The 14,886-nt window shown below is 37.9% G+C and overlaps 1 protein-coding gene across 1 annotated transcript in view; it reads right to left on the bottom strand.

Moving 5' to 3' along the window:
- IGFBP2 (insulin like growth factor binding protein 2) overlaps positions 1–14,886 on the bottom strand; it is a 577,515-nt gene that overhangs the window by 472,688 nt on the left and 89,941 nt on the right. The gene's annotated exons all lie outside the window — the stretch shown is intronic.

Genomic DNA, 14,886 nt, shown 5'->3' with positions numbered 1-14,886 from the left:
CTTTTTTTTCTTCTTTTTTCAAACTAATGATTATCTGAAAAGTTAGACATAGGGAAAAGTAGGGAATGAAGAACATGTAGGGGAACAATAAATTGACAAAGGGTGGAGCTTTAGTCGAGCTCCTTTGTCACCTTTGTCAACTCAAGCGTTTACCTCCTTCCGACATCAAGTCACTTCCTGCAGAATTATGTCACCATCTATCTCTGTTGATACTTGCAGGATCCAAAAAATCCGACTTAGACACGCTAGAAAGGGCAGGGGTGAAGACACAAAGATGACGGCGCTGTGAAGTAAGACCTGGGGGGCCATCAGGATTTTAAAAATGGTAAGTCACATCATTCTCAGAGTCACTCAAAAGCATTTGGGGGCTAGGAGGACTCAAAGAAATGAGAGAATGTGAAAAAATGACTTTAGACATCAATATTGCTGAGCTGGCTATTTTATTTTTTTCAAACAGGAAGTCTTGTACCGAGTCCATCTTTTTGGACATACTTAACTTTTTTACACAGTTTTGTGAGGGCTTAGCTGACGGGCACCGGCTTCTCAACTTTGGAGTTAAACCATTTTTAAGTGGTTTAACTCCTTAACCCCTTAAGGACCAAACTTCTGGAATAAAAGGGAATCATGACATGTCACACATGTCATGTGTCCTTAAGGGGTTAAGGTAAGACGAGATTAACTTGTTATGGCGACCGGAGTGAAAAAGTCACTTGTCTTTCCCTTCATTTAGAACAGGCTTTCTCCAAACTCTGGTCCACCAGATGGGGCAGAACTGAAACTCCCATGATTCTTTGAATTAAATAGATAGCCAGAGAATCATGGGAGTTGCAGTGCTGCCATACCTGGAGGGCCAGAGTTTGGGGAACCCTGATTTAGCACTTGAAATGTTTTTGGAAAATAATTGTATTTGATTTTTCAAAAAGAACAGAAAAGTAAATACAATAAGCAATGATGGACAGGAGTTGTATTTGTGTAAATGTGTAGAAGAATGGCTCGTCCGATCAGACTGGGTGAAGTCACAGAACATTTGATGCAGCAGTAGACAAAAGATTACCTGTCAAGGGACTATTGAAAAGAATACAAGAAAAATGGGAATGGGAAAAACTACTCTGAGCAAGGTAAATAGTGGTGTCGTTCAAATGAAAAACAGAATGATTTGGTAGCACCATATGGTCATGTCACATTTAGTTTAAGGCCTATTGTCGTTTGGTGTTTTGACATAACATTGAAGAAACCATAATCTGAATAAATGCTCATATTCTTCATTTGGGATTTGTATTTTTAAGGAGACTTGAAAGATTTTTAAGTGATCTATTTTGTATCTTTTTAAAGTATCTATTTGCATTTATAACTTAAAAAAGAATTACAGGTTAATTCAAAAATGGATGGCTTATAAGAATGACATCAAAATAGTATTATTCATGTTGTAAGATATTTGGATAACCAAGAACTACATACAATAAAATGCTGCTAATATCACTCATCAGAGCGCAGAGCATATATTTGTATACTTTGTTTTCTCACCAGCATTGAAGGAACTTTTCAGCTTTGTAATCTGTCTCCAAATAAACATGTTTAACCCCTCGATGCACCAGATCTGTAATGCATTGCTTTGTTTAGCACACAGAGAAACGTTGGTGCATTCCAAATAAAGAAATTGAATATTTCAAGGCAGATTGAATCTCTTTGTAAACATTCCGTCTGATGTTTTAGAGTCTGCGAATGAATTCATTTACAAGACGCCCGGGTGTACTTGCTTGTTACGCTCCTGTCAAACCATAAATATATACTTGGTCATTTTCTTTTCCCCAGACACTAAGCTTTGCCGTCATCTCTGGCACTGAAAGGGTTAGCGAGAATTTTTATTATTTGTGCTTTTATAATTGCAAACTAAACACTGGAAAATCAGTACAAAGGACTGAGTGAGAATCAAGGTTGGTTTGTTGCCCCACATCTTGGGCTCTGTGAACATTATTTCATTATTATTCTTACATAAATATGCTTTTTATTGATTTCCTCATCCTTGAAGTTCCCGGTTATGTCATTCCCTTTGAAGTGGGTGTACTTTGTTTAAATCCCAGTGTCAGCTTGCTGTGACCTTGCGAAGGGTCCTTTATTCAAATCAGCCTCAGGCAACGATATTAGATAGATGGTCTAGGGTAGGGTCTTGACATTTCCACTGCATAACGCAGACAGTATCTTTTAAAGTGGCCTTTGCAGCAAAGAGACATTTAAAAACATATTTTTAGCAATTATTAGGAAAAAATGGTTCAATAAAATCAATGATTTGTAAAAGGAGGCCAACAACAGTATAAAATCTTTAATACAAATCTATTAAAAAGGAAACTAGATTTACAAAGAGATGCTTAAGGTTAAGGTTTGTCTTAAGGTTGATTGGCTGAGAATTGTAGAATTTATACTACAAAAACATCTGTACTCTGTTTCCATCACTTACTTCGAGTACCTGAGTTGCCTCTTTTATTCACTTTTGAACTTCCTCACCTGTGACTCATACCTTGATAGTTGCTAACGATTTCACAGAAATAGATTTTTTTTATATGAAGCAAACACTGGCTTACTCACTTATAGACACACAAAAATTAGTTTTAAGTGATTTGCCTGGATACAATGCCTATTAATCAATACCAGAATTAATCGATTCCGAATCGATCTCACCTGTAGACTCCACAGGAAAAACGACAGATAAAACAGTTCAGAATCGACTTGTCCGGCAATTAGAAGGGATTGCTTAAAACACATTTTTTTTGCAAATAGCTATTCACTAAATTAAGGATTTCTGGAATTAAAATTTCAGGGGGAAATGCTGTATTAGCAAAATTCTCCAACTCAGCCATATGTTTTGTTTGTTAATTTTAGTCTAAAATGTGAAATAAACACACACTCATATATTATATAAATATAGACATGCACAAGAGTTCCGTTATATATATAAAAAGCCCAGCATTCTATTGTGAAATCAATCTGTGTGTGGTTATTCACAATACAGCTAGAGTTCAAATCTTGGTCACTAACTGGCAACTGGAAAACGCACAGATTTTAAGAAACTAATGGCAGTTCCCAGTCTGGTTTAAAATGCACATTTCTTCAAACATTAAAAACATTCTTTAAACATCCTCCCCCTTTTATATATATACACATGTGAGCGTCCCTAAATATGCCATCTGTATATATGAATCTAAAATTGCAGCATTGCTGTCTCTTTAACTCCCACCGATCTCTCATCATTTTATTGTCATTAGCAGACATAAGATTTACAGCATTATTTGCTACAGTGATAATTCAAAGTGAAGCCAGTTCAGCCACTTTAGTGTTACATTTTAAATTCACTTTGAATTCTCACTCTAGTGAGATATAGATTTAAGTATGTAAGCCTATGTAAGCCTATGTATGTAGCTTTGTTAGGTAATTTGCACCATTACCATTCTGTAACAATCTAACGTGGCCATTTGTAAGTTACAGTTGGGGAAACTAGGCCGCCCACGTTGTGTTCACATTTAAGTAGACGGAATTCACATTAACATTGTCATGTGTCCTTAAGGGGTTAGAGGTATGGGAAATATCTACTTTTCATTATCATTATTATTATCTTATTATTTATATAGCGGCATCAGATTCCGTAGCGCTGTACAATTGGTGAACTAACAGACATGTAATTGTAACCAGAAAACTGGACATACAAGAACAGAGAGGGGGAGGGCCCTGCTCAATGAGCTTACATTCTAGAGGGAGTGGGGTATAGTGACACAGAGGGTAAAAATAGGGGTACGAAGTAGGTTGTTAGAAAAGTATTCACTGAGGGCTTAGTAGGTAATTTGGACAGTTGCAGGAGAGGAGTCATGGGGGATGGAGGATAAAAACCTGCTAACAGTTTAATTGACATGCTTTCTTGAAGAAGTGAGTTTTCAATGATTTTTTGAATGAGTGGAGACTGGGTGAAAGTCTTACAGAGAAGGGAAGGGAGTTCCACAGAAGAGGTACAGCCCTGGAGAAATCGTGGAGGCGAGCATTAGAGGTGGGAGTACAGACAGAGGATAGACGTAGGTTTTTTGCAGAGCGTAGGGGCCTCGACGGGACATACTTGTGTATTAGGGAGGATAGGTAGGCTGGAGCAGCATTGCGTAGGGACCTGTAAGCAAGCACCAGAATTTTAAATTGAGCCCTATATCTAACTGGAAGCCAACGTACCACAAGTGATTTTATTGAGATACTTTTACAGAGCCTGAGGAAAACGCTGATGCAAGTGCTAGTAACACATTACTGAAATATTGTGCTAATGTATGTGTCTATTGTATTATGGTATTCATGAATTCTTTCATATCTGCAAAGTGTACATATTACACCTTGTGAAACCTTCCAACCTTTGTGTGCATACCAATTTCTACTGTTTGATTTGTGTAAACATAGAGTTTTACATTTACCTTATTTCGCAGAAGCTTCCTCTTTCCCATTTCTGTTTAACCTATAAGTCATCGTTATGGGGACTTTTTTAGTTTTATATGAAATAAATAGTCACCTATGTCAGATTTGCACATCTTGTGTAGCTATTATACACGGAAAGTCATAGTTAGGGAAGAAAAAACAGATGAGGGAGTAATTTGGGTAAGGAATCGGAAGCGTCTTTATTAGCTCTACTTTTGCAAGTGCTAGTATATTATTATATCCTAAATAAGGGACAGGCAACCTTCAGCACCCCAGATGTTGTGGACTACATCTACCTTGATGCCTTGCCAGCATTATGGCTGTTAGAGCATTATGGGGGACGTAGTCCAAAACATCTGGAGTGCCGAAGGTTGCCAACCCCTGTGACCTAAAGTGTGGTTATTATAACATCTGCACTATTGTTTCTCCATTTTTTCTCTCCACAGATTTGTGTCCAATTATACATTGATATAGATAAGTACGTAATAAGGACTTTGTTTGCTAAATCTGTATTGTGTTTTCTCTATATAAGGTTATGTTGTGTAAAAAGGGGATCTCACACAGGTGTATAGAACATATGTAAATGCACAATTAAGTCAAAATTGCCAAAGGTTCTAAGTCTCATTTCTCAAATGTATATCATCAGCAGTCCAAGGTTGTCATTCTTTAACAACTGGTTCTGTCACATTCTGCTGAGATCTGTTTCATTGGGAAAACATGCCAGCATTGTAGAATTGGGAGCTTTCAATCATGTAACCATCACTAGCCTGCTACAAATATCTTGTGAAGAAGATCTGGTTGTTTAAGAATGAGTGAACGATAGAACACAATTCGTTAACGCAATACTGTGACCATTTCATCGTGTTCATGGTGAATCTCTGAGATGAGATGGAACTTGTATTCCAAAAGACATTTACAATTTTTAGACTGTAAGCTCATGGGCTGGCTAGCTAAGGTCTCGATTTTATGATTTGGGATACGCTATTAAAATTATATTATATATATATTGCAAAAATGTGCACTCAGGAGGACTCATAGCTACCAAGTTTTGCAGCTAAAGCCTTATGCAGAGGTATCATCTCTGGAAAATCAACTCCCACTCACCCAGGGTACTCACTACTGTTATAGATAGCACCAATTACCTGTACTTACTGTAATTGACTCCCTATTGTCTTCCAAGAAACCATACTGCCTCACTCTAGTCTTTAAAGCCTCACCCTTCTGTCAATCCTTAAACTGGCTCCCTGTACCTGATAGGACTCAATTCAAAATACTAACCCTTACTTATAAAGCTCTAAACAACTCTAGCCCTAGTTATAATACTTCAATAATTTGTACGCATACCCCTTCTCTGTCTCTCCTCTTTACTGATGACCTTCTTTGCACCCTTACTGCTAACTCCCACTGGTAGGACCTCCTGTGGGTGGCTCTGCTCTTCTGGAACAGCCTGCCTACCCCCATCAGACTCTCCCCTGGTCTTCAATCATTTAAGAAGTCCCTCAAAATCCATCTCTTTAGGAAATCTTATGGCCTCCCAGAGTAAGTTCTTTTTCACAAACCTGTCTTTTGCACTCTTCTAAAGGGCCACACTCCATTCTCATCTTCAACTTCTGATACTTTCCCACCTTGTCATTTGGTTGCTGTCCCCCACTCTGCCCTTCCTGTTGTGTTTTTATAACCCACCTCCTCTAGATTGTAAGCTCCTCTGAGCAGGGTCCTCATCAACCTGCTGTTCCTATAACATTCTCTAATTGTCTCATTTATTGTTAAATGTCCTCCTTTTAAATATTGTGAAGCACTGCGGAATAAGTTGTCGCTATAGAAATGCCAATAATAATGTAAATATTTCATAATATGTAAATCTTTTGATATTTGTTATAGAGTGATATTTTTTTTACATATATTTAGATGTATTAATATTTTATAATATTTATATCTTATAAAGTGAGATGTGCGTGTAAAGCCTCTTTGAGAAAGGTATAAATACACTGAACGTTTGTAATGTGTGTGTAAAGAATGTGTGTGTGGAGAATGTGTGTGTAAATGTACTAACGAGAATTTGCAGTATGCAGGAGGGGAGTGAAATTGAAATGTGATTAGTTAATATAATCAGTGCTAATAATTTTATCTAAAGAAAAATATATTTAAAATATTATGCCCTATCCAGGGCCCCTAAGATTCCTAAAAAAAAAAAGCCCAGCTATAGGCAAACTAAACACCTGAAATAACTTTACTCTTTCTATTTACAAAAACCATTATCTGCTGTAATTTTCTCCTTATGTAAAGAAAATGTTGCAATAAATACTTTGAATACCTGATGGGGTATGTAGTAAGTTTTTCAGATTAACAACACATGGGTGCATTTCATATGACATCTAACATATTCAATAATATTAGTCTGACTTTACTGTCCCTTTAATATTTATCCACATTGCCTTTAAACTCCGAACCTGATAGAAAGCATGGCTTTATGTGTCACCTAGCTCACCTCAATGTCACTGTGTGGGTTCAATTAACATGCTTTTCTTGGCTGATTACATCACAAAACGAAATTCTAGGCACTCTAGCTCAGCGGTAGGCAGCCTTTTAGTAGTACTGTACTTGAAGTCCCTCGGTGTGCCGGTCCTATTTTTTACAAATTGAGGTGTGTATGTTGCCGTATGGTGCCTGTGTTATTTATGGCGGCTGTGGTTGCTTTGTAGTGTTGTATTTGTGCGTATGTCCGCTGTTGTAGTGTATATGTTCATGAGTTTGTGGTGTTGATACCTATGGGTGTGGGCTGTGTATGGGGGCTGCTTGTGGAATTGTGTGTGTGGATGATATGTCACATTCTGTGTTTGGTGGTGTGTGTGTATGTGTGGGGCTGCTTGTGGGGTTGTGTTCATGTATGTGGATTGTCAGTGGTGTTTTGTTTGTTGGGACTGTATGCATGGGTATTTGTATTATTTGTATGAGGTGTAGGTTTCTTTTGCAGCTCTGTGTATACCTATTAGTGTGGGTGATGCTGCTGATGTCTGAGTGTGTCTCTGAGTGTCTGTGAGAGTTTCTCAATGTTACTGTTCGTCGTGTATGTGTGTCCATCAGAATAGTCACTCACCTTCCATTATTATTTTATATCCATATTAAATGGGAAGTCCTCCAAATATATTTTGTTATTATTAAATCCACACTAGGCTTCACAGTCCCAGGCTCTCTTCGAGCGTGTTTGTGAGAGTGTGATTATTATAAGTACTGTTCCGAATGTCCAATGTGTCTTCTTTTACCTATTGTACAGTGCTACAGAACTTGTCGGTGCTATTGAATAATTGTAATTGCGATTCCTTCCAAATACTACAGCTCCAAGGTGTCACTCTGTGTCCTTTAGAAATATTGAAAGATATGAAGATTTAGAAGTGCTAGTTCTAGCTAGTAATATACGAAACAGTAACGTAACACTGACAACTTTTTTTGTATCTCCACTTGTTGAGTACTGCATTCCCCATGACTACCTGCCAGGCAGTATCCCGAGCATCACTGGAAGCAGAGCAGCCTGGGAAGTACAGTCCCAACAGATGGAGAGCCAAAGGTTAGCTGTTTCAGAACCAGAGCATGTTGTTCTTTCTACGTGCAATGTCTGCGTGTCTCCGAAATAAATCATTCTTAATGTTAATTCACGGAGCATAGGTTTGGGAAATTCATTAAAATATACGGTGTTTATATTAGTAACGAAAATCATCAACAGTGTAACAATGGGCGTAGAATTAAGTTTGCTGAAAGGCTCCAGGGGTTGGTTACCTGCTGGTTCTCTCTTTTTTATTTTGCAAAGTGGAGATTTTAAGAGATTTTATAAAAGTCTCAAGTTGCACCCTCACGTCTGTCAATGCTATGTAGGACCGCAATACTTCTCTGTGAGCACTGGAATGTCCTGAGAGATCCTCCCTTCAATAAACCAGTCTACCTGCTAAGGAGGTTTCCTGTCAACCGGCTAAAAATGACTGAATTCACACCAACCTGTTCCAATAAGAGGCACATTCATTAAATTCCCCTGCTTTTTGCTGGAGAAACTACAAAAACCTGTAGCCTTGTGGTCGCACAAGTGGCCTGGAACAAATATAGAAAAAAAACATGATTAAAATAAATATATCTCGTATTAACCACGAGGGTACTGTGATATAACACCGCTACTTCTCTCACACGGGTGTACTGACGCTTTATTAGTCACCATTGCATTGCCAAGTCCACATATATTGCCACCTTTTAACCCCTGCAGTGATTTCTACCAGAATTTCCATTAGCTTTTGCCCTTTCTCCAGAATACCCAGTTTATTAAATGTACCCGAAGTGCTGGAGATGGTTTGAGCACAGAATGGCACTAGGTTAGAACTCCTTCAAAATATGACAATGTGTCGGTCAGGTATTTACACTCAGAATTTGAGAGATGATTAAAACCAAAAAATTAAAAATCGCTAGGTCCCTTCAATCTCTATTTGTCAGAGACGTGCTGGGATCCATTCCGCCCTTGACAGTTATTACACAATGTGATCTCACTAGTGATTTGAAGTAAAATTAAACTTGCTTTTTTAGCAGACTACAGATCTAAGAGGGGCATGAACTAACTTTATTCCAATTGGTAGAAAAAAAACTATTGTGTATATGAATTGGAATTGGAAGTGGGAGAAAGTAAGAACAATAATCATTCCTTGTTTTAGTCGTTATTTGTACTTTAACCTACAAAAAATGAATAGGGAAAATGACTGTGAGAATGGTGGAAACATAAGTTAAAGGAAAATATCAATCAAGAGAAATATAATGATAAAAGAGGACATTACACTATCAGGGATATTTACTAACGTGTGTATTATTGGGAATTCAAAGTAAATCACAACAAATTTCAGATTTTAGGCTACAATAATTGTACGGGCCTACCATGTCCCAAACGGCCTTAAATTCACTCTGAATCCCTGACATGTCGCAATTTAACGAATAACCCCCGTTACGCTCATGGTGCCAAAATGTCCCCTGTCTCTATCTCCATGCATAAAAGGAGTTAGGATCCTGAGGAGGCGGCCAAAGGCTAGCCGACAAAGGGCATGTGTGGGTGTGGTAGAGTATAGGTGTAATTGTAAGAAGAAGCGTTAGGTAAGGGATGTGGTATAAGGGGAGGGGGCTGTGGTATATATAGGTGGGCATTTTGCTCCCCAACCTCAGCCATTTTAAAATCCTGCCTTGGTAACAGCCTCCCTCCATTTTTGGATGTTGTTCCTTGAGATGTTAACCTTTTTTTCTTGTAGCAGCTGGTGGGTAAGGTCTTTGCCCATCAGGATTGGATCAGGAATACATGGGAAAGGGAAGGTCGGTGCTGATCCCTCACCTAACTTCTGGTACATGGTTTGCATAAACGGACGTGCCAACTGAGCCAAAGGCTGACTAGTGGTTAGCATTGTTGTATGGTATGGCCAAGTTGGAGGCCAGTTGGTGGTTAGGACAAGGGGGAGGACAGGCCCCAAGATGATTCATGCTTAGCGGAGGGACGAATTGGCAAGGACGCGTTTACGTTATATATTATATTATGTTAATATGTTCAGTTATGGTTAACAATATTTGTTCAATTGTAAATAAAGCTAAGGCCTATATGTACCATCAGTATGTCTCAGGTTTTTATTGGAAAGAGTATGGACGGAATGGGGGGTTTGGTGTGGCACTACACTGTACCAACTACTTGCACACATGCATGAGCTCACTGTAGAAGCTGCAAAAGATGGAGAATTATAGCAAATACAGCACATCTTATTTTTAACTTGTAGTTTTTGTATTTTATTTTTTTAAAGGGCCACTAGAGTCACCCACGCCATGTCATCTCAATGGTCCTTTAGATTTAACCCTGCAATGTAAAACTGCAATGATATCGCAGGGTTAAATCCGCCTCTAGTGACATCCACTACAGGCGCTTACATTGCAGTGACAGAGTAAAAAAGTCACATGATGATGAAGCCCGCATAGGAAAGCACTGAATTGTACTCTTAATGATGTAGTGTCCCTTTAATATAATCAATAAAATGTAGCCAGTAATTTACCACTTTAATTTTAGCCACTGCAGCTCCAAAGCGTGTGTGCAGTCCCAATGTGTTGCACACACATCTGGCATACAAGGATTTGTAATCTTGTAAGATTATGATGATTGCGTACTGTGTACTGTACTGTCATTGTAAAATGTCATGTATACAGCAAACAGGACACTCTGTACACAGAACGTCAGTCCAAGAAAGAATTTGTATTGAGTTTTAAATGAAGGCAGAGAGATCTTTGTGCTGAATAGTTGGGTTATTAAGTGCAAAAAGGATTGAAGAGGTAAAGTGCGTGCATACCTAATCAAGGCGAGCTTCCATGATTAGACAGATGAGGTTTTAGGTGAGCCCTGTACATAGACACAGTGGGCTCATCTTAAAGTGAAGGTCGCGCTGTTTCCAAGAATCAAAGATAAAAGAGAAACAAAAGTCTAAAGTTCAAACTACGGCTGCAGGCACATGTAGAGCCCTATAGTCAATTAACTCTGTACATCAGCAAATGCAACACAGCGGAAAACTTGCTTCAGTTCTATATGTCGTGTTACCCCTGCTGTGCCGCTATAGCCTGTGCCTTGTAATTTTAATTAATATGACACAAATTACTACCAGAACAATTTCCTCTGTCTCTAGTACTAAATACCCATAATTTGATTTTAATTTAAATAAAGGTATATAAGGTATATTTTGTGCCTTTTAAATGGGGACTACCCTGCTTGGTTACAAAAATGTGTAATTCAGTAATGTATTTAAATAAAGTTCTTAAACTGTTTTGACCAAAAAAAAACACACTCTAACATCATAACTATCTCTGAAACAAAGTCAAGGCATTTCCTGCCATTGGCATATTTTTGCAGGACACTCTGATACTATAAGATTGTGTCTGTGTGCGAAGTCCGCAGAGAAAAATCAACTGATCCATAAGAAATTAAGGCTGCATTCTGATTGGTTGTTTGATGTATTCACAACACCTTCTCTCAATATGAGGACGTGGATTGGCCAGCTAGAAAGTGGGAGGTTTTTCATACGGTCAGGACTGCCTTGACCAAATCGGGACATTTGGCAGCTACAATCAAATGCATTTTCCAAGCATTATTTTTCCTATCATGACCTGACGTTTTTGCTTACAGCAGGAACCCAGGTGAGGTTTAGTAAATGTATGAAGTGAAAAGGCTTGGGGCTGTCAGGAGCATATTAGATACATATTATAATCTGTATTATCAATTATTCCAAACACAGTAACGTTTTATTTCCATAACTCTGCAGTGCATGTTATTGGTAGAGTATAGGTAACAATGTACGGTGACACACTTTCTTTACCAGTTAATCTACAGGTCACAGTACATCTGAGATGCTGCACTATACAGCAATACCGAGCATGTTTGCAGAACTAGGAATAATGTGTCCGTTAATCAAAGCCATGTAGGTCTATTTTCCCAAAGCAGTCTGAATTAGTTAGGGAGGCTATGAAAGTTTTATATTGCAGATTATTTAAACTTTTATCACAGATAAGGGTGCCTTCTAGTGCTTAAATATGTGTACTACAGATAGCTAGAATTATTCAATCTTGAAGAAAAAAAGTTATATTTTAAAACACCTTTTATAAAGCTGTGATTGGCCTAAAGAAAATGTTAATTTTCACCAAAATTTTAACTCGCAGATATATTATTGCCATCATTAATTTACAATCAATGTTAACAAGTTTTAACATTTTTAGCAAGTACTCTCCCTGTTATATGTACCATTACAGTAACAGTTAAAAAAACAAAAAACAACAACATTCTGCAGACACAAACTAACACGACATGCATCTCACACATTCTGTTGGCTCACAAACTTTTGCACATTTTACACGTCCACTCTGACCTCTGACAAGTATACATTGTCCTCATTTCATTGAGGCCTTTTAATTATTGATTACAATGAATAGTCCAGAGAGGTAATGCCCTCGAAATTAAACGAAAATCACACAAATATGAATCCTTTCTTTATTCTTCAGAATTGAGTTCTCCTGAATAGGATAGCATATTAAGAAAAGTTCAAAAATGTACTGCAAAGTTATATGTTGTGTCTGTTTTTACAAAAAGCCTGCAGTGAAAAACTGACATTAAATTGATGTTCTACTGGACTCGGGGTCCATTAAACTGGACGGGGTTATTTAATATATTGTGATCCCCATAGGATTTCCAATTCTAGGCCAGCTGACCATTTCTCCAAATTAAGCAATTCTAGCCTTCAATTTGCAATGCCTGGATGAGAGCCATACAGTTCACACAGCTATCTGGTGTTTTCAATAAAATCCGAATATACGTAGCTATAATTTGAAGATTTTCGGTGAGCAGACAGTCCACAGATGAGCATAAACAAATGGCGACCCACTTTAAATAAGGACACACAGACACGTTCCATTATATCTAAATGTCGCTTTAACCCCTCTATCACAACTTTGAATTCTATGTGTCGTCTTAGGCTTCAGACTTGAGAAAGGGAGGTTCTCCCGAAAGCTTGTCATTAAAAAATTCTGTTAGTCCAATAAAAAAGGTATTACAAGATACGACTTATATCTGTTTTTATATATATGAAACCAGGGGGCTGCACTCACCTGAACATGCATAAATGGGGTGCTAGTGGGGGCCAATTTATACAATACACAAGATCCAGCGCACTCACTTATCTACTAAACAGCAACTTCAATGTTGACCGATTGTATTAGTTTTTTGTTTTTTTTTAAAGAACCTAATTTAGGCAAAAATAATGGGGGTTTAGTTACATTATATGATGTATGATCAAATAATGTAACTAAACCCCCATTATTTTAGGTGAAAAAAAACGAATACAATCTGTCAACACTTAAGTTGCTCTTTATAGGATACGTGAGTACGCTGGATCTTGTATATTATGTGTGTGTGTATATATAGGTCAAATGAGCACCATTGAGTTGGGAAATAATAAACATTAAACCTTAAATACAATTGAGAAGAAAACACAAACGTATTCTGGTGTACGTCCTAGTAAAGCATTACATTTTTGTGACTGAGAAGGTAACAAACTATCAGGTATCATGACATCCAGGTAAGTTGTGAGGCTAGGTAGGTCTGTCCAAAGAACAGCTGGAACTGGCAGCCATTGCGCATAGATATTGGCTATAATTTATTATACATTTAATACATCTTTGCAGTCACACGTGGCACACCATCCCCACTGTAAGTCAGTAACAAAATATTATTAGTATATTATTTCTCATATAAAAACGCCTCTCGGCAGAAGTTGTAATGATGGGTGACCAGTGAATTGTTTGCAAAGTTTTTCCCAGGATGCAGATAACGATAAGGCTTTATAATACTGGGCACGGTCAGGGCACAATGGTTGGTCTACGCAGACATTATAAGCAATGAGACCAATCAGGGCAGACTGCGGCAGGAAATCTAATAGGATTTAATGTTATATGATCTACACATTTGTTTATTTCCCAAATGCTTTTCAGAAGATAAAAAGTGACTGATTATTTGTTGAATCCCTATACCCTGCAAACACATTAAGAAAACATAGCAATATCTTTTAGTATAATCCATCCATAGTAACCTGGCACTGCCCACTGCAAATTAACCCCTGTACCAAAAAAAATTATCTCACCCTCCCTAGTTCTGCCAACATCTGGTGATTTCATTTGCTATCTTGCGAAGATCATCTGCCAGTCAACCACTAACTAATAGTTATCTGCATGAACACAAAGCGCAGTGGTGCAGGAAAGTGGAAGAAAGCCCCCCTTCACCCCCCCACACACACACTTGGCTGAGGTTATGGGAGTCGTAGTTTGGGATTAAATCTATAACTCTCAACAGGTGTCGATTGTCTGTTGCTTTTGACAGAAACAAAAATAATCCCAGCCCTTGAAGTGGATGATCAGGTTCCCTGACTGCAGCCCCTTTTGGGGCTTAGAGAGTTAATCTTTCTGATCGAAAATTAACCCTTTCCCGCTGCATCACATGATAATGATAACTGCACAGTAATACAGCAGCGAGAGCAGCAGAGAGAGTGAGAGAGAATCTGGGAGTCTCTGAAAAGAGATAATGAAATAGTTTTTAACACCAATCTGTCAGATGTTTGTATATCTCTCTGAAAAACACACAGTGAATAGAATATCCTGTATATGTCCGACTGACTGTATCTATGGACCTAACTTGGAAAGAGACATGATGAATTATTTCACTCTATCTATCTATCTATCTGTCTATCTATCTATCCACTACCATTATATTTATCTATCTATTATCTATCTAATATCTATCTATCTATCTATTCATCCATTATCTATCTATCTATCTATCTATCCACTATCTATCTATCCATCCATTATCTATCTATCCATCGATTATCTATCTATCTATCCATCATCTATCTATCC

The sequence above is a fragment of the Pelobates fuscus genome, chromosome 8 (assembly GCF_036172605.1).
Source record: "Pelobates fuscus isolate aPelFus1 chromosome 8, aPelFus1.pri, whole genome shotgun sequence".
Classification (NCBI taxonomy): domain Eukaryota; kingdom Metazoa; phylum Chordata; class Amphibia; order Anura; family Pelobatidae; genus Pelobates; species Pelobates fuscus.
Note: the sequence above shows the minus strand (reverse complement) of the source record. Positions and strands in the feature narration are given on the sequence as shown.